This window comes from Anolis sagrei, chromosome 2, assembly GCF_037176765.1.
Source record: "Anolis sagrei isolate rAnoSag1 chromosome 2, rAnoSag1.mat, whole genome shotgun sequence".
Classification (NCBI taxonomy): Eukaryota; Metazoa; Chordata; class Lepidosauria; order Squamata; family Dactyloidae; genus Anolis; species Anolis sagrei.
The window spans coordinates 11,758,446-11,779,373 of record NC_090022.1 but is presented as its reverse complement, the minus strand read 5'-3'; the positions used below and the strand labels follow the sequence as shown (position 1 = coordinate 11,779,373).

At 43.9% G+C, this 20,928-nt stretch overlaps 1 protein-coding gene across 1 annotated transcript in view; it reads left to right on the top strand.

Annotated features, from left to right (window-relative positions):
- Window positions 1–20,928, top strand: part of LOC132765760 (zinc finger protein 665-like) — a 255,289-nt gene that overhangs the window by 110,159 nt on the left and 124,202 nt on the right. The gene's annotated exons all lie outside the window — the stretch shown is intronic.

Below are 20,928 nucleotides of genomic sequence, written 5' to 3'. Positions count from 1 at the left end.
TTGAATTTATGTGCTTTACAACAAAAACGGGGGAGGGGAGAGTGGGATCAGGAGTGGAGAGTGCAGGGATAATGAAATGGGGGGTAAAAGGAGAAAATTGGAGAAAAGAAAGAAAAGAAAAAAAGAAAAAAAAAGAAACGGGGAGAGGAGGGGGAGGGGCTTTCACCCGTGGTTGTCTCCCCACACCCCAAGTCCTATCGTGCCCATACCCGACTTCCCAAAATCCTCTGAGAGTATCACACAAATAAAAGAAGAGCGATGCCTTCTTCTTGTATTCTTCTTTTGTTGTTGTCCGGTCCTTTCTCCGGCTTAGCTTCCTTCATTGATGTTCTTTAAATGTTGGACAGATCTATAAATAAAGGAACTTCCCTTTTTGAAATAAAGTCTTTAAATCCTGACCAGTCTGTATTTTTGGGTATTCCTTTTAATCTTTGGCATAGGCCTTCCATTTGAATAATGTCAAATGATTTCAGAATCCAATCTTCAATATTTGGTATCTCTCTTTGTTTCCATAGCCTTGCCAGTACTAAGGGTACTGGCAAGGCAACGAGAAACCATTGATATGTTTAGAGTCTGAAAAGTGTTTCACTAAGCCTGCCTTTTGTTCCAGTAAGTCGTAGCAGGACCGTGTGTGTGTGTGGAAGAAAAACCTGTTGGATTTTTGTGTGCAACACTGCAAGTTTATGTTTCAACTCTGCTATTAAGAGTAAAGATTTTTCTGTTCAGTTTTCCTCTCCCCTGTGTGTCTTTTGCATGGGATGTTGACTAGAATCTGCTTGCTGTGCAACACCTTTCTCTTACTATAGTAGGCACTGTGCCAACTTTGGCCCTAGAGGTGTTTTTTGTTAGCGTCAGCAGAAGTTTTGTAAAAACTCAGATAAATGGACTCGAGTCATCCGGTAAAAAGCAGGTTCAGTTTTACTCAAGCAGTTCTAAACACAACCATCATCATAAGCAAGCAGGCATGAAGTAGACAGGACAAAGGAAGTGAGAAACGAACATAAATCTGCAGCTGCCTAGCTATCTCATAGCTACTCCCTGAAATCTCACACTGCTAAAATCTCAGAGTAACATTCTCACAGCCTCTTGTGTAAACATACATCTTGGCAGTACAATCTTACTACAACTACATTTCTACTAGATGAAATTACATTTAAACATACATCATACATGAAAACTCACATTGACAATTCCTTCTCTTTAAATGTAATTTTCTATATACACATTGTTTTAACTACTACAACAACTTAACTTCTAAGAATAACATTCATTTGTTCTCTTAACTCGGCATGTTTGGAAGTTGGCAAAGGCTTTGTCAGGATGTCTGCTACATTGGACTCAGTGGGACAGTATTCCAGTTTAATCACATTCTGATCAATCATTTGTTTAACCATATGATATTTAACTCCTATATATTTGGTTCTGTCTTTTAGGTTTTCACTTTCTGTCATGGCAATGCATGCTTGTGAATCCTCTTTTATAACGATAGGAGTTTGGCATTGTTCTCCTACATCCAAAATCAATTGCTGCAGCCACTAAAGTTCATTTATGGTTTCATTCAGAGCAACATATTCTGACTCAGTTGTACTTTGAGCTACACAATTTTGCTTGCGGGACCGCCACACGAACATATTACCAGCGAATCATAATTATACCCGAGACAGATTTACACTCTTGTTCAGTGGCAAGTGAGCTATCAGAAAAACAATCAATATTGACTTCCGGTGGGACGGCATGGCGACAGGAGTGCCTTGTTGAGGCTCCTCGGCAAGGACCCACGGAGAGTGGCCGGGTAGAGCGAGTAGCTCCCCTCTTCAGCCGGATCGAGAGCTGAAGGTACGCGAAACCAGCTGGATCACCCGAAGACCCCAAAAGCCGCTATCCCCTCAAGGGTGGGGGCAGAAGGGGTCCGGGAAGAAATCCGCTGGTAGCGGGCTACCCCGTGGGAAGCAGGGGGAAACCGCTGCATGAACTTTCGCCACCCCCCACCAAACTAAGAACGAAGAACGAAGAAGACAACTAGCTAATAATAACCCCCCAAATCGGAGGGGGTAAGTAAGTAAAATCTTAGTTTTTCTGACCCCGAGTTGGAACAAGAGGATAAAGAACCGAGGCAAAGTCACTCGGCGCTTCGGCTCCAAATTTTCAATAAAAATAATAGACATCAAAGGAACAAGCAAAATCTCAGAGATATTTGATCAATTTGACTGATTGGACGAATTTAATACAATTAAGACGTGCAGAAGAAAGTTAAAAATTTAACAACTAAAAGAATTTATCCCCCCGAAACCTTCGAAACCCCCCCTCCACCCCCTAAAACCTTTTGGGATACCTTGTTATATAGAATATATCATGCGAACCGCCCCCGCAGAACACTAAAGTAAAGTGGATAAAAAGAAAACAACTCGACCTTGGCGCCATGTTGTTTTGACTTCTCTGCCGCCTTCTTGTAAACAATAAGAATCAGAGGGTTGAAGAAAGGAAGTGACGAGCTGGAAGTGCAGCAGACTAAGAAGCACGCCTAGAGAATCGGTGGCAGGCCGGAAGGAATTGGCGTTACACCAGAAGGGCGGAAGTGAGTTAATAAGGGCGGAAGAGAAAACCCCGCCATTGTGAAGAAGGGCGGAAGTGAATGAAATAAAGAAGATATATTTACATATTTAATACATTTAACATAGACGAAGAAAAGGGGGCAGAAGGAGGAAGGTGGGAGAAGAGGGCAGGAGAAAGATCGGAGGGAAAGGAAGGCGTGAGGCCACGGAAGGCACGAAGACGGAACGATCGAGCGGACCCAGAGGAGAAGCAACGGAGAAGTAATAGCAGAAGAAGAACAGACGGAGGCGACAGGAGACACTGGAGGTGAATTGATAAAGACAGAACGACGGAAAAGTAGATCAAAGTTAAGATCAAGAAAGACCTAATCAGCTATCTGAATATTTGAATATTATTAATTCTAATTGGCATAATTTCAACTAATCAATGGATAATTGATTTTTTTTCTAGTAATTAATTAGTAATTAAACAATCAATTGGAGGAACAATCAATTTATAAAGAATTAATTTTAACAGCTCATCCTGATATACTGATATATTTATTTAATTGATTAAGAATTACTGTTGATTAGACCTGGCTTAGATTAATTCGAAGAAATTAACTTAATATTAAATTGGCTGATAATCATTAAATTTACAAATCCACAACTCTATAAATTTACGATTAATCACAATGTCAACACCAAAAGTGAAGCAGGACACAGTCACAAAAATAAAACAAGATTTGAAGATTGACCAATCACTCCTACAAAGAAGGAACTCCCAGGGCTCACAGGAACCAAATCTGAAGGATGTCGTGAAAGAAATCCAAAATCTAGCACTGGCACAAACTAATCTACAAACGTCGTTTGAAGCAGGAATCAAAGATTTAAAGGAGAAGCAGGAAAAACATCATAAAGATATTCAAAATAAATTTGATGAATTAAAATTGGAACTAAAAAATGAATTAAAGAAGGAAATTAAGGAAGAAATGAGTAAAGTAGACAAAGATTTGACCACGATGAAACAGGAGATAAAGGAACTAAAAGTGAAAACAAAAGAAAAGGACAAGAAGCAAAAGAACTTAGAGGAGAAGATAACCACATGGGATAAACAGAGACAGAAATTGGAGAAAAATCAAGAAAGATTAGAATTGAAAGATTTGGAAAATCAGCTCCGCTTAAGGAATTTAGAAGAAAACCCAAATGAAGATATCAGAGAAATCACTCTAGAAATCTTGGCAACCGCACTAAAACGTCCGGCAGACGTACTGGAGAAGGAAGTGGATCAAATCTATCGTATATCTACTACATACTCTAGAAAGAATAAAACTCCCAGAGACGTGATTATTAAATTCCTTCGGAAACGGACAAGGGATGAGGTGCTTCAAACTAATAGTAAAATCCCTTTGCAGTACAAAGGATCAAAAGTGGCGGTGTTAAAAGAATTTCCCCAATCGACCTTGATGAAACGCAGACAGTATTTTTTTCTTACTGATGAGCTGAAGAAAAGAAATTTGAGATTTAGATGGGAGAAATCGGAAGGTATAATGACAACCTTCAAGGACGAAAAATACTGGCTGACGTCAGTTGAGAAAGCGCAGGATTTCTACGACAGTTTGATGAAGGACCAACAGCCCGACAAACCAAAAAAGAAATCTCCGAAACCGCAAAGAAAATTTGCTGAAACAACTACAACAAAGATGGCTACCAGCCCGAGAAAGGGTAAAGGCAGCAAGAGAGCAAGATTCAACTCTCCGGATTATGACATTGCGGGAACAGATGACGACGAACCTTCTAATTCCGAAGAAGAGAGAGACGACCCTGGTCTGAATATAGATGATGCTACCAATGGCAATTAAACAACAAATAAAAATACTTTCTCTGAATGTGAATGGTCTTAATTCTCCCAATAAAAGGAAATTATTATTCAAAAAATTAAAAAGGGAAAAGTATGACATTGTGGCCTTGCAGGAAACTCATATTATGCATAAACATACTGCTCATTTAACTAATAAGAAACTGGGCAAAATTTATTACTCCTCTTTTGAAAAAAAGAAAAGGGGTGTCGCCCTATACATCAGTGAAACATTACAATCTGATTCTACTTTCAAGGATACGGAAGGTAGAATTGTGGCAGCAACAATTGCATCTGGCAATCAAAAGATTTTAATATGTAATATCTACGCTCCCAATGGTCCTAAATCACAATTTGTGGAGACTCTTAAAGGGAAATTAGATGAAGTGGAATTTGATGATCTTATACTCCTGGGGGACTTTAATGGAATACTTAATAGTCAACTGGACAAAACAAAAGCTTCCAAAAAAGGAGTTATGAGCAAGGCTAGTATCTTGCCAAAAAAATTTATAGATTTTAAAGAGGATCAGATGCTAGAGGATGTATGGAGATGGAAGAACCCGGCAAAGAAAGATTACACATTCTACTCTCACAGACACCAATCGTGGTCAAGAATAGATATGTGCTGGGCAACTAATAACATAATTACAAAGGTCTGGGACATAAATATTTTACCAAGAGACATTTCAGATCATGCACCTCTAGAAATCATTCTGAATAAAAAAGAAACAACAGGAAGATGGAGATTAAATGAAAATCTAATGAAAAAAGAATCTGACATAATAAACTATAAAAAGATTATTAATACTTATATGGAATTAAATAATACCCCCGGAGTACATCACAATATAATTTGGGATGCCGCAAAGGCTGTTTTGAGAGGTCACTTCATCCAACATAATGCAAGAAACTGTAGACTTAGACAGAAGGATCGACGGGAAATTCTAAACAAACTAAAAATGAAAGAAAATGAATTGAAGAATAAACCAGGGAATAAAATAATCTTGAAAGAAATTGAAATTTTACACCAGAAAAGACGTAATTTAGAAGTAGAGGAACAAGCCAAACAACTAAAGTTTTTAAAACAACACCAGTTTGAAAATGCGAATAAAGCAGGTAAATGGCTATCCAAACAAGTTCGGAAAAAGAAACAGGCACAGAGGATAACTAAAATTAAAACTAAGGAAAAAGAGGTAACGACTGACAAAGAGATTTTAAAGGAGTTCAAAGAATATTATGAACAACTTTATAGGGGCGACAAAATCCCAAAAGAGGATATTACAGAATATCTAGGTAAATTTAAAATTCCTAAGATTACAGAATCTCAAAGAGAGGATCTAAATAGAGAAATTACAGAGGAGGAGGTGGAAGCTGCTATAAGGAAAATTGACGCAAATAAAGCGCCGGGTCCGGATGGATTCTCCGCAGGTTATTATAAGATTTTTAAAAAAGAACTTATACCGTCATTACGAACGCTAATGAATGGGGTACTCCAAGGTCAGGGAATTCCAGAGACATGGAATTCTGCAGAAATAATTGTCATTCATAAAGAACAGACTGATTCCTCAGATGTACGAAATTATAGGCCAATTTCACTGTTAAATGTGGATTATAAAATATTTACAAATATTTTGGCCCAAAGACTAAAAATTTTCTTAAATAGTTGGATTGGAGAGGAACAGGTTGGCTTCCTACCTAAGAGAAATATGAAAGACAATCTGAGAATTGTTATTGATATGATCGAATATTTTGAGGCAAACCCCCAAAAAGAGATGGCCTTCCTAGCCATAGACGCAGAAAAAGCTTTTGATAATCTTAACTGGGACTTCTTCAAAATTTTAATGAAAGAAATGGATTTGGGGCACCAATTTATCACAGCAATTGAAGAAATCTATAAGAATCAGAAGGCTAAAGTACAAATAAATGGCCAAATATCGGAGGAATTCCCAATTGGAAAAGGATCCAGACAAGGTTGCCTTATTTCCCCCTTGATATTTATAATGTCGTTAGAAATTTTGTTAAAAAACTTAAAGGAAGACGGAAATTTCAAAGGGGTGAAAATTGGAAAACAGGAATTCAAGACAAGAGCATATGCTGATGATATAATTGGGATAATAGAAAACCCACGAGAGAACATTAAAAGTTGGTTAAACATGATTGAAAGATTTGGTAGGTTGGCCGGCTTTAAACTGAATAAACAAAAAACAACTATTTTAACAAAGAATATGACGAAAGAAAAGCAAGCAGAACTAAAGGAAATTTCGGGACTCACTGTAGTAAATAAGATGAAATACCTAGGTATTTGGATCACCTCAAAAAATGCTCAACTCCTCACAAATAATTATGAGAGACTTTGGAAGGAGATACAAAAAGATTTGGAAAGATGGAAATATCTAAATTTATCTCTTATGGGAAGAATCGCACTGATCAAAATGTCAGTCCTCCCAAAACTGCTTTATCTGTTCCAAAATATACCCATAATCAGGAATATCAAGAAATTTAACGAATGGACAAGAGATCTTATGAAATTTATCTGGAAAGGAAAAAAACCAAGAATAAAATACCAAGTTTTAACAGATAAGAAAACAAGAGGAGGATTTGGTTTTCCTAATTTTAAACTTTACCACGAAGCATGTGCCTTAATCTGGTTAAAGGACTGGGTGGCACTGAAAAGAGAGAACCTCCTTACTCTAGAAGGCCATGACCTACGTGTTGGATGGCACGCTTACATTTGGTATGGGAGAGAACAGAAGGAAAGAAATTTTGGGAATCATTTCATTCGATCATCATTAATTAGAATCTGGGACAGATATAAAAAGCATTTTTATACTAAGATTCTAAGATACTAGAATGATACTAAGAATGATCGATTGTACCCTTCAGATATCTGATTATTTTTTTTAATGCAACCCAATCAATATCCCTGGGTTTGGCCACTCTTCTGCTGAGACATCCCACAGCATAACTAATGTCAGGTCTGGTATGATTGGCAATATACATCAAACTTCCAATTACAGAATGGTAAATGTCAGACTTTTCAAACAACTTTTGGGATTCCTGATTTACATATTCTACTATCATGGGAGTAGATACAGCTTTGGCATCTGTAAGACCACATTTCTCAATCAACTGTTTTATTTTTGCCTTTTGACTCAGAAATTTTTTCCCATCTTCCCTCCTATCCTCTTCTATTTCTACACAATTTTCCCGATTACCCAGGTCTTTTATTTTAAATTTGTTTTCCAGTTCTTTTTGCACTTTGGCAATTCTGTTAAAATTCTTAGCAATCACACATACATCATCTACGTACAATAGAATACCAATCCAATCATCATTAGTCCCCCTTGTATAGACACACACATCAGCAATACTCATTTTAAATCCTAGACGACATCGTTCCATCGTTCCTCCAGCACCGTACAGACTGCTGTAGCCCATAGATCGCCTTTTGAAGAAGGAAGACTTGATTTTCATGTTTATATCTAAAACCTGGTGTTTTATAATTTGATATGTTATATTTATTATTTGTTGTATGATGAGGCATTGAATGTTGCCATAATCTGTAAGCCGCTCTGAGTCCCTTCGGGGTTGAGAAGAGCGGGGTACAAATTCAGTAAATAATAATAATAATCATCATCAGCATCATCATCTCCCTGGGTTATATGGCACTTCCACACAGTCATATAACCCAGAATATCAAGGCAGAAAATCCCATAATATCTGTTTTGACATGGGTTATTTGAGTCCACACTGCTATATATTCCAGTTCAAAACAGAAAATGTGGGTTTTTATTCAGCTGTGCGTACGGGGCCTTGGCCTCCATGAATCGTTTTCGCTAAGATTGGTTTCAGCCTATTAGATAATATTTCTGCCAATAACTACTAATAGCAATTCACTAATGAAATTGGTCTGAAATTCTTCACTTGTTCCATATCTCTAACTTGTTGAACTTGCTGGCCAAAAGGTCGCAGGTTCGAATCAGGGGAGCAGGGTGAGCTCCCATTATTAGCCCCAGCTTCTGCCAGCCTAGCAGTTCAAAAATATACAAATGTGAGTAGGCCAATAGGTACCGCTCCAGCGAGAAGGTAACTATGCCGGCCACATGACCTTGGAGGTGTCTATGGACAACGCTGGCTCTTCGGCTTAGAAATGGAGATGAGAACCAATGCCCAGAGTCGGACACGACTGGACTTAATTTCAGGGGAAAACCTTTACCTTTAACCGAACTTGTTGAAGTATGAGGACTATCGTGGTCTCTGCCCAGGAGTCTGGAGTTGAAATCCACAAGCATGTGAACAATTTGAACAGGAAAGGAGAAACCATGAAAACCAACAAAATCTGTCTACAAGAAAGGCACTGCAGACTAACACAACCAGGGAAGTCAGCCATAGCAGAGCACCTGATGAACCAACCTGGACACAGCATATTATTTGAGAACACAGAAATTCTGGGCCACTCCAACAACCACCATGTCAGGCTACACAGAGAAGCCACTGAAATCCACAAGAAGCATGTGGACAATTTCAAAAGAAAGGAGGAAACCATGAAAATGAACAAAACCTGGCTAGCAGTATTTTAAAAAACTCTAACATCAGGACAGTAAACAAAGAGCAACACCCCCAAAATAGGGGTATTCCTGACATGAAACAATCAGGGCCAACTAACACCTCCAAACAAAGGATCTCCCAGACAGGAATCAGCCAGTCTTTGAAGCTGCAAGGCCATTTAATGCTTATCAAGGTGGCCAATTGCAACATTCACACTTGTCTCAAGCAGACAAGAGTTCCTTCCCCCACCCTGGACATACAAAACTTCACCTGCCTAGTTTCCAACAGACCTCACAAGCTATGAATATGCCTGTCATAGAAGTGAGCGAAATGTCAGGAGAGAATGCTTCTGGAACATGGCCACACTTGCCCAGAAAACTCACAGCAACTCAACAATAATAATAACAATAATGATAATAATAATAATACATCACACAGTCCTAGATGTTTGGGAAGTGTTCGACTGTGATTTTGTGATACGAAATCCAGCATATCTATCTCGTTTGCTGTGAAATACTGTGTTTTGTGTCAGTAAAATAAGAATAAGTCAAACTACTCTGGGACTTCTGAATTCAGACAGATAAGAGTACTGGAGCACAATACTCCTGAACTCACGATCGTGTTAAAAAACAAAGTATGGATCGTTGATGTTGCAATCCCAGGCGACAGCAGGATTGGTTTTTTTGTTTGTTTGTTTGTTTTGTGTCAGGAGTGACCAGAGAAACTGCAAGTCGCTCCTGTTGCGAGAGAATTAGCCGTCTGCAAGGACGTTGCCCAGGGGACGCCCAGATGATTTGATGTTTTTATTATCCTTGTGGGAGGCTTCTCTCATGTCCCCGCATGAGGAGCTGGAGCTGATAGAGGGAGCTCATCCGCCTCTCCCCGGATTTGAACCTGCGACCTATCGGTCTTCAGTCCTACCGGCACAGGGGTTTAAACCACCGCGCCACGGGGGCCCATGACCCAGCAGGAAGGAAGAGAAACAACTGGAAAAGCTGACACGATACAAGGATTTAAAGATTGAACTGCAAAGACTCTGGCAGAAGCCAGTCAAGGTGGTTCCAGTGGTGATCGGCACACTGGGCGCAGTGCCTAAAGACCTTGGCCTGCACTTAAACACAATCGGCGCTGACAAAATTCCCATTTGCCAGCTGCAGAAGGCCGCCTTACTGGGATCTTGCAGACATTATTTGCCGATGCATCACACAGTCCTTAACCCTTGGGAAGTGTTCAACGTGTGATCCAATACAACAGCCAGCAGAGTGATCTTGTTTGCTATGGACTCATCTTGTTGTGTATCTAATAATAATAATAATAATAATAATAATAATCTATATAAATAAAAATGTAATGTTAGTTCGTGCTACCATCAGAACTCAAAAACCACTGGGGGAATTGACACCAAATTTCGACACAAGACACCTAACAGTCCAATTTATGTCCTCCACTCAAAAAAACTGATTTTGTCATTTGGGAATTGTTGTTGCTGGGATTTATAGTTTACCTACAATCAAACAGCATTCTGAACTCTACCAATGATGGAATTGGGCCAAACGTAGCACACAGAGCTCCCATGACCAACAGAAAAAACTAGAAAGGTTTGGTGGACAATGACCTTGAGTTTCGGAATTATAGGTCACCCACATCCAGAGAGCACTGTGGAGTCAAATAATGATGGATCTGGACCAAACCTGATGCAAATATTCCATATGCCTAAATATGAACACAGATGGAGTTTGGAGGAAATAGACCTTGACATTTGGGATTTGTAGTTACAGGGATTTATAGTTCACTACAATAAAAGAGCATTCTGAAACCCACAAACGACAGAATTGGGGCAAACCTCCCACACAGAACCCCCATGACCAACAGAAAATACTTAAGGCCATCCTGTCCAACTCTCTTCACCAGGCCAAGAGAATGTAATCAGAGCCCTCCTGACAGAGAGCCATCCAGTCATAAATATAGATAGATATGATTCTCATTACTTTATTTTCCAGATCACCAGACTGGGCCACAGCAACGCGTGGCAGGGGACAGCATATATATATATATATATATATATATATATATATATATATGAACTATATGTGTGTATACACTCACACACACCAGGATTGTACCAGAATCCAGCCACTTATATGCTTATTGAGTTTGCAAATGACACTAATTTTGGAATGAAAGCAAATATTCCAGGAAACAGGATTCAACAGATTAGAGAGCTGGTTCAAATGGATTTCAACAAGGAGAAATGTAAGCTATATTATTGATATTCCAGGAAAAAAGGAGACAGGTGAGGCCTGTTCTGTGCCTTCCTGTAGAACTCAACCATCTTCTGGGGAGGCCCTTCTCTCTGTCCCCCAACTGCGCAGATCTGCTTGATAGCAACCAGGCAAAGAGGGCCTGGTTGTTCTCTTGGTGGCTGCTCCCAGACTTTGGAACCCCTTCCCCAGAAAGGCCCAGATGGCCCCGGCTTCGCTCTCCTTCCAACATCAAATCAAGGCCTTTCTTTTCCGCAAGGCTTTCACATATTGATGGAGGTTGGACATTTTATGCTGTGTGGTGCTGTTCTTAATTTTTAAATGTTTTGCATACCTTTGTTAAAATATTTTTGAAATGTTTGAGTTTTAGAAAATATTTCATAATTTTAATTGGTTAACTCTTCAACTTTCACAATGTTTGGGCTTTTTAATCTTACATTTGGATCTTGGAAGCGAAGCACAGTCAGTCCTGGTTAGTACACTTTTGGGTTTTGCATTGGTTTTGACTTGTATTGTTTTCATATGTTGCTTGCTGCCTTGAGTCCCATTTCTGGGAGAAAGCAAGATATAAAGGAAGCTAGTAAGAGCAACAACCACCCTGTTCCAGCAGAAAGGGAATGATAAATCTCGGCCTTGAGCGATGGGTCTACCCATCTGCATGCCCACCCACGCCTTCCCTCCTTTCCCCCAAAGAAAGACCCAGGGGACGGTCTGGGCATTCATGTGCATTTCTTGAATCATAGAATCATAGAATCAAAGAGTTGGAAGAGACCTCAAGGGCCATCCAGTCCAACCCCCTGCCAAGAAGCAGGAATATTGCATTCAAATCACCCCTAACAAATGGCCATCCAGCCTCTGCTTAAAAGCTTCCAAAGAAGGAGCCTCCACCACACTCCGGGGCAGAGAGTTCCACTGCTGAACGGCTCTCACAGTCAGGAAGTTCTTCCTAATGTTCAGATGGAATCTCCTCTCTTGTAGTTTGAAGCCATTGTTCCGCGTCCTAGTCTCCAAGGAAGCAGAAAACAAGCTTGCTCCCTCCTCCCTGTGGCTTCCTCTCACATATTTATACATGGCTATCACATCTCCTCTCAGCCTTCTCTTCTTCAGGCTAAACATGCCCAGTTCCCTAAGCCGCTCCTCATAGGGCTTGTTCTCCAGACCCTTGATCATTTTAGTCGCCCTCCTCTGGAGGAGGAGGACCAGGCATGATGCCCTCTGGTCCTCCTTGAGGAGGACCAGGCATGATGCCCTCTGGACAGCTGAGCAGTGGGGTCATATTCTCTCAGCCCTTCTCAGCTGCTGGTCTTTGCCACCCCTCCCCTTCAGTATTTGTGGGAAACACAGCAGTATTTAGGGCAGTCCTAGGAAGAGACTCATGTGGTATCCGGACTTCCCACAGCCCTCGCTGCTACACGAGCCGTACTGATCTCTACCGCTCTTGGCTTTGTCACCTGCAGAAAGGAGAGAAAGAAATCCCATGGAAACAGAGCTGAAGCTTCTTCCTGCAGATACACCCCGATGCCCTGGAACGTGTTCGCTTCAACCTGGAGGCCAAGCTGCTGAATCCAGGGCCTTCCTTCTTTCAAAACCATATTGGTATCGTATGAGATATCATGGAGTTGGGACCCAAAACCTGAACTCAGAAGTCACTGATGTTTTTACATACACCTCCTACACCTAGCCAGAAGGTTGATTTAGGCGCAATATATATATATATATATTCATTTTATGCATGAAACACAGTTTGTAGACATTGAATCATCAGAAAGGAAAGGTCTCACTATCTCAAAAAAGAAAGGGATCATTATCTCGGGTGAGAAAAACAGGGTAAAAATCAAGTAACCTAGTAATAATAATAATAATGATAATAATAGGGGTTTTGTAAGTATTGCCATGCTCCAGAAGCATTCTCTCCTGGCGTTTCGCCTGCATCAATGGCAGCCATTCTCGGACGTTGTGAGGTCCCACAACCTCTGAGGATGCCTGCCAGAGATGCAGGCGAAACGTCGGGAGATAATGTGGTTCCGGCCATGAAAGCCTTGGACAGTGCATAAGGATCCCTGACCAGATGTTCCAGAGAGAGAAAGATCCCCCCCTCCATGCTCCTTCCTCTTGGGAGTCCCCAAGCCCTTCCGGGTCCCAAGCCACCTCTTCTGGGCGCCTCTCTGGGAAGATTCTCCTCTGGCCGGAAGGGGCGGGGACAGCGAGGCCACGAGGGAGGGATGCTGAGAGGCGCTTGCAGCTGTCGCTCAAGGAGACCGACCAAGGGTGTTGTGGACTTCCACTCCCAGAAGCCTCTGCTGCTTGGCTCAACGAGCAGGGATTCTGGGAAATGGAGTCCACCACTCGAGATCTGGAGGCAGCCTGGCTTTGGAGGCCTCCCTCTGAGGAGCCGTTCTCGTTTGGAACCAAAGTGGCGGGAAGAGGTCGCGAGGCCCCTTTTCCGAAAAGCCCTCCTGCGCTGTGATTGGCCGGCCTCTTAGCCAATGGGAGGGCTGTTTCTGAGGCGCCGAGCGGGGGAGGGCAGGGCAGGCGTGCTCAGCGCGTGGCAGAGTGTGCGCATGCGTGGGCGAGGCTGGCGGGAGACTGGGGCAACGGTCTCTTCCAGACAAGGCGGAAATGAGAGGAGGGCCCAGAAGCAGAAGCAGGTTGGGGAGTTTGTGAGACTCTTCGTTTGGGGGGAAAAAATCAGTCTTTAATTTGGTTTTGTTTTGAATTAGTGCTCCCCTAAGGATGTGGGTGAACTACAACTCCCAAAATGGTTGGTCAATCGCCCCCAAACTCCCTCAGTATCCAAAGTTATTGTATTTATTTCCTTACGACCTGGATATGGCGCCCTTCTCACCCCGAGAGGGACTCAGGCCGGCTTACGAGGAAGAAGTCAATACAATGTCAGAGAATCCAAGAGTTGGAAGAGACCTCGTGGGCCATCCAGTCCAGCCCCCTTCTGCCAAGAAGCAGGAATATGGCAGAATATTACCTTAATATTAATACTATATATTATTATATTGTACTATAATATTACACATATTTTAAAATACATATTTATAATATATTATTATTAGTAGTATTAGATTGTATTATTATTATTATTAACTTAATTGGTTCCCCGCTAACATCTCCCGAAGGACTCGGTGCGCCTTACAAAGGCCAAGGCCCTCAATAAAACAACAGCTTAACAAATACAACACTAAAACTCATAGAGCAACTCATATTGTTGGCCATGTTGGGTCTGTGTGCCAAATTTTTTGCAGATCCATTGTGGGCTGGGCTTGGAGTGCTCCTCGGTTGTAGGTTAACTATAAATCCCAGCAACCACAACTCCCAAATGACAAAATCAAAAAACCCCTCTCAACCCTACCAAATTATGACACAACCATCTTTGTTTGTGTTCTCTGGATGTATGGAATAATAGAATTGGAAAAGACTTCGTGGGCCATCCAGCCTCTGTTTAAAAGCCTCTGAACAAGGAGCCTCCACCACACTTTGGGGCAGAGAGTTCCACTGCTGAACAGCTCTCACCGTCAGGAAGTTCTTCCTAATGTTCCTAATGGAATCTCCTTTCCTGTCGTTTGAAGCCATTGCTCTGCGTCCTAGTCTCCAGAGCAGCAGAAAACAAGCTTGCTCCCTCCTCTCTATGACTTCCTCTCACATATTTATACATGGCCCTCATCATGTCTCCTCTCAGCCTTCTCTTCTGCAGGCTAAACCAGCTCTTAAAGCCACTCCTCATAGGGCTTGTTCTCCAGACCCTTGATCATTTGAGTCACCCTCCTCTGGACACATTCCTGCTTGTCAATCTCTCCCTTCAATTGTGGTGCCCAGAATTGGATACAGTATTCCAAGTGTGGTCTAACTGCAACTCCAAAACTCAAGGTCAATGCACACCCAACCCGTCCAGTATTTTCTGTTGGTCATGGGAATTCTGTATGCCAAGTTTGGTTCAATTCCATCGTTGGTGGGGTCCGAGGGGCTCTTTGATTGTAGGTGAACTATCAATCCCAGCAACTACAACTCTCAAATGACAAAATCAATCCCCACCCCAAAGCCACCAGTATTCAAATTTTGGCGTGACTGGTGTTTGTGCCAAATTTGGTCCAGATCTATTGGTGTTTGGCTTCACAGTAGCAATACGTTTACGGTCCTAATACAAATTGCAGGTTATGACCTATAAAGCCCTAAACAAAAGCAGATGTTTTTCTAAAACTCCCGCCTTCCTCCATTATCCCGTGGATATTGGCCGTTTGGTCTCTCGTTCCTCTGCCTTTTCTCAAGCCCACTTGGTCTCCATGAATTGTTTTCACTAAGATTTGTTTCAGTCTATTTGATAATATTTCTGCAAATAACTTGTAATCACAATTTACTAATGAAATTTGTCTGAAATTCTTGACTTGTTCCTAATAATAATAATAAGAAGAACAGTGATACTTTTATTTATGCCCTGCCAAAATCTCCCAAAAGGGACTCAGTGAGGCTTATAATAGTGCTGCAGGAGCGCACAAATACAGTAAAATGCATATGTCTACCTTGTTCAGGCATGAGGACTCTCATACCCATTAGTCTGGCGTTTCCCCTTTCTGGAGCACTCAATTCATTATTGAAAGCAATAATAAACCTATTTCATCTTTGTACAGCTTGTAGAACAAGACAGAAAATCCATCTGGGCCTGGGCCTTTCTTTATTTTGGCCTTGTCAACGGCCTTACCCATTGCTAACAACAGCCCTCCAAGGGAGGTTGGGATGAAAGTTAGGGCTTTATAGGAGGATGTCTCCAGCCCAGAACTCTGAACTGCTCTACACAATTGACTCTCAGCATGGCTTATTTCAAACTGAGAGATGGGACAAAGCGCATTGAGCTTTTGACCCTCTGGAAAAGGCCCGACATTCAGGCCAATGAAGCGGTTGCCTCATGTGGCAGGTGCTGGCAGGAATCTGCTTCTCTGCACTTCTTTCCCTTTGATCAGGGGTCCCCAAACTAAGGCCCGCGGGCCAGATCTGCCCCCCCCAGGGGCATTTATCCGGCCCGCGCTGGGTCACCGTGCCCCGATGGGTTGCCCCTCACACCGGTGTCAGGAGGAGGAGGAGCAGGAGGCTGGGGAGGAGGAAGAAGCAGAGCTGGGCTCCCCTTCTCCACTCGGCCCTCCTGGCTTTAGCTTCCGGCAGGCAGCTCACGCAGGGCTGGTCTAGCAACATTGCCTGCTCTGGGAGTTGGAGCAGTCGGTTTTCTACACTGCCCAGGCAGCAGGGCCCCTTCTCTTCTTCTTCCTCTTCCTTCTCCAGCTGGCCATCGAGGAGGAGGAGGAGGAGGGGCGCTGCTGCAGTTTCTTCTCTTTTTCCTCCTCTTCCTCTTCGATGGCCAGTTGGAGGAAGGAGGAGGAAGAAGAGAAGGACTGCTGCTGCCTTTCTCCTCCCCCTCCTCCAACTGGGCATTGAAGAGGAAGAAGAGAAGAAACGCAGCAGGGCCCCTTCTCCTCCTCTTCTTCCTCCTCCTGTTCCAGCTGGCCATCGAAGAGGAGGAGGAGAAGGGGTGCTGCTGCAGTTTCTTCTCTTTTTCCTCCTCTTCCTCTTCGATGGCCAGTTGGAGGAAGGAGGAGGAAGAAGAGGAGAAGGACTGCTGCTGCCTTTCTCCTCCCCCTCCTCCAACTGGGCATTGAAGAGGAAGAGGAGGAAGAAGAGAAGAAACGCAGCAGCGCCCCTTCTCCTCCTCTTCTTCCTCCTCCTGTTCCAGCTGGCCATCGAAGAGGAGGAGGAGAAGGGGTGCTGCTGCAGTTTCTTCTCTTTTTCCTCCTCTTCCTCTTCGATGGACAGTTGGAGGAAAGGAGGAGGAAGAAGAGAAGAAGGGCTGCTTCTGCCTTTCTCCTCCCCCTCCTCCAACTGGCCCTTGAAGAGGAAGAGGAGGAAGAAGAGAAGAAACCCAGCAGCGCCCCTTCTCCTTCTTCCTCCTCCTCCTTCAATTGGCTCTCGAGAAGGAAGAGGAGAAAGGGTGCTGCTGCTCTTTCTTCTTTTCTTCCTTCTCCAGCTGGCCAACCAGGCAGGTAGGCAGCTGGTGAATCGCGGGAGGGGGAGTCTCCTCAGTGCTTCCATTTCCCTCCAGTGATCCACCAGCTACCTGGGATCACCTCCTCTCTCCCTTCTGCCCCCCAGAAGGGAGACCTGGAAAGTGGGGAGGGGAATGGAAGTGCGGAGGAGAGCCCCCCCCCCCTACAATCAAGCAGCTGCCCCCCTGCTTCCATTCTCCACCCTGCTTTCCAGGTCTCCCTTCTGGGGATGGGGGAGAGGAGGAGGAGGCGACCCCAGGCTTTTCTTTCCTTGGCTGAGCCAGACAACACCTTCCTCCCTTCCCACCTCAGTCCCCCCCACACTTTTCTAGCACCCCTTTCCCACCCCAGTATTCCCTTTTTCTAGTTTCCCCCTTCCTATCACAGTCTTTACTACCCCCATTCCCTAGTCCCTCTCTCTCCACTTTCCATCCCAGCCTCTCCCAGGTTCCAGCCTCTCTTTCCCATTTCAATCTTGCTCCCTTTCCCACTGCAGTTCCCCACTTTCCAGCCTCCCTTTCCATCCCAACCTTTCCCAGTTTCCAGACCCCCTTTTCCATCTCAATCTTTCCTCCTTCCCCAGTTGCCCCCTTCCCACCCCAATCTGTCCTGCTTTTCCAGATATCCCCCTTTCACCTAATTTTTCCACTTTTTCTAACACCCCTTCCCATTCTTTCTCTCTCACCCCCTTCCCGAGTCAGTCTTTTCTCTATTGTCATTACATGTATTACTTTAACTATAGTCCGGCCCTTCAATGGTCTGAGGGACAGTGAACTGGCCCCCTGTTTAAAAAGTTTGAGGACCCCTGCCTTTGATGGTGATCACAGTGATGCAAACCAGTGCTTCCCAATCTGTGATCTTTGGAACGCAAGGGTTCCGCAAAAACATTGCAGGGGTTCTGCAAAAAAATCATTATTATTTTTTTTAAGTCTCTACCAGCATATGAAGATCTTACTGAAATCAGTGTATTTCTCCTTTTGAAAAACAACCTCTGAATCTGTGCCACTGAATGACTTTTGGGTAGGGTTTGGTAGGCATGTAGCTGTCAGAAGCCAGAAGGATTATCTGAGCTCTTCTACCCTTCATGTCCATCAATCAAAGAGAATCAGGCTTTCCAGGTGATGCTTACACCATAAGCAAAATTAGTAGTAACTTGGATGCCACTTTGGGTTTCTATATTACATACGCTTTGTGTCCAACCTATCTTCAACTCCGCATCTCTTTCTACGAACTGGTGTGGGCTCTGAGATTGACAGGGGAACCCCTCCTCTCAGGCCCACAACCGTCTCAAACTTGGTTGGTGGGGACAAGAGAGAGGACCTTCTCTGTGGTGGCCCCCTGGCTCGAACACCCTCCCAAAAGAGATTAAATTAGCCCCCATCCTTCAGTCCTTCCGTTCCAACCTGAAAACAGGATATTCAGACAGGCCTTTGATCTTGAGTAGGCTGAATGGGCCCATATGACGCTGACACTTGGCACCTGTGAATTGACGGCAGTTAGTTTTATGTACCGTATATCTCGGCTTATAAGACGACTGGGCATATAAGACGACCCCCCAACTTTTCCCGTTAAAATATAGAGTTTGGGATATACTCGCTGTATAAGACCACCCCTCTTCCAATGCACACGAAATAACATTTTTTAAACAATCAGATTTGAATTCAATATGGTAATTTTAATTCAAATGCTTATGACATGCAGGTTCCTATGAGAGGGACATGGTACCTTATATTGTACATTACAGTTGCTCTTCCGCCCTTGAATTTCATTTACACTCTGGGTCCTTTACATCATGCTGGCAATCAGTTAAAATAAACAGTTGCATTAAATTATCATTTATAACAATTAAAAAACCAGCCCTGGCATTGGCCTTTTCAGCTGCAGCATCACACTATTGGCTCGTGGTCGACAAAGATTCCTTTCATAGAATCCTAAAGTTGGGAGGGACCTCTAAAGGCCATTTAGTCCAACCCCCTTGATTCTGCCTTCTTTCAGGGAAAGCACAACCAAAGCACCTCTGACAGAGGCCATCCAGACTTACTACTACTACTACTAATAATAATAATAATAGAGTTGGAAGGGGGCTCTAAAGGCCATCTAGTCAACCCCCTTCATTCTGCCTTTATGTAGGGAAAGCACAACCAAAGCACCCCTGACAGATGGCCATCCAGACTTAATACTATTACTACTACTACTACTACTACTAATAATAATAATAATAATAATAATAAAAGTGGAAGGGGCTCTAAAGGCCATCTAGCTCAACCCCCCCCCCTTCTATCTTCATGCAACAAAAGCACAAAGTATGGTACCTCCTGGGCCTGGAAGTCAGTCAGTCAGTCTTCCCTCCTTCCTGGCCCCTCGCCTCGCTGCTCCTGTAGGCCAGTCGATCTCATTCAAAGCCTCGCCGGGAGCAGCAGGGGAGGGAGGGAGGGCGTGCTCATCAGCTGTGGAGGCCAGTGTAAGCCTCGGCAGCCAGCGCTGGCCTGCGCAGCCCTGGAAGTCAGGCAAGCAGGCTGCTGCGAGAGGAGATTCTCCTCCGCTGCCTCGGCTGTGTCCTCTGCTTGCTGCTTATGCCAGCGCATATGCAGAGGCCTGCACTGTGAAAGCAGCGAGCGGACGATGCAATCGAGGCAGCAGAGGAGAATCTCCCCTCGCAGCAGCCTGCCTGTCTGACTTCCAGGGCTGCGCAGGCCAGCGCTGGCTGCCGAGGCTTGCACTGACCTCCGCAACTGATGAGCACACCCTCCCTCCCCTGCTGCTCCCGGCGAGGCTTTGAATGAGATTGACTGGCCTCCAGGAGCAGTGAGGCAAGGGGCCAGACACTCGGTTGGCCCCAATTGGGCCCAGGAAGGAGGGAGGGAGCGTGAAGAAGGCTGCCCTCTGGACTCCTTCCTCACGCTGCCTCTTTCCTCGCTGGGCCCAACTGGGGCCCAACGGACCATCTGGACTCTCGCCGCACTGCTCCTGGAGGCCAGAGTCAATCTCACTCGAAGCCTCGCCAAGAGCAGCAGGGGCGGCGAGCACGCTCACTCCGCTGCGGAGGTCAGCGCAGGCCTTGGCAGCCAGCACTGGCCTGCACAGCCCTGAAAGTCAGGCAAGCAAGCTGCTGCAAGAGGAGATTCTCCTCCGCTGCCTCGGCTGCATCGTCCGCCCGCCAGAGGCAACTGTACTGGAAGCGGCAGCAGGAGCACTCGCCAGCCACTTCACGTGGCTGAAGGCTGGAAATGGAGGGCCAAGGTGGTCTCGCCAGAAGCGGCAGCGGGTGCGCTGGCAAGCCACTTCACCTGAAGATGAAGTCAAGGCTCGCCTGCAGGCTCCGCTGCTGCTGTCATACATCATCGTCCTCTGATATCCGGAAGACAAGTCTTGTAGCCCGGTTTTTACGGTACTTCTTGTTTTAAAATTGTTTTGATTTTGACATGTGTTGATGGGTGGGTTGTTGTTATAATTTTATCAGACTTGTTTTGTACTGTTTTTACCAGTTGTGTGTTATATGGGCACCCTGGAGTGCTTTGTAAGCCACCCGAGTCCCTTCGGGGAGGTGGTGGTGGGATATAACTAAAGTTATTATTAATTGATACACAACAAGATGAGTACAAAGCAAACAAGATCACTATGCTGGTTGTTGTATTGGATCACACATCGGACACTTCCAAAGTGTCTAGGACTATGCGATGTATCGGCGAATA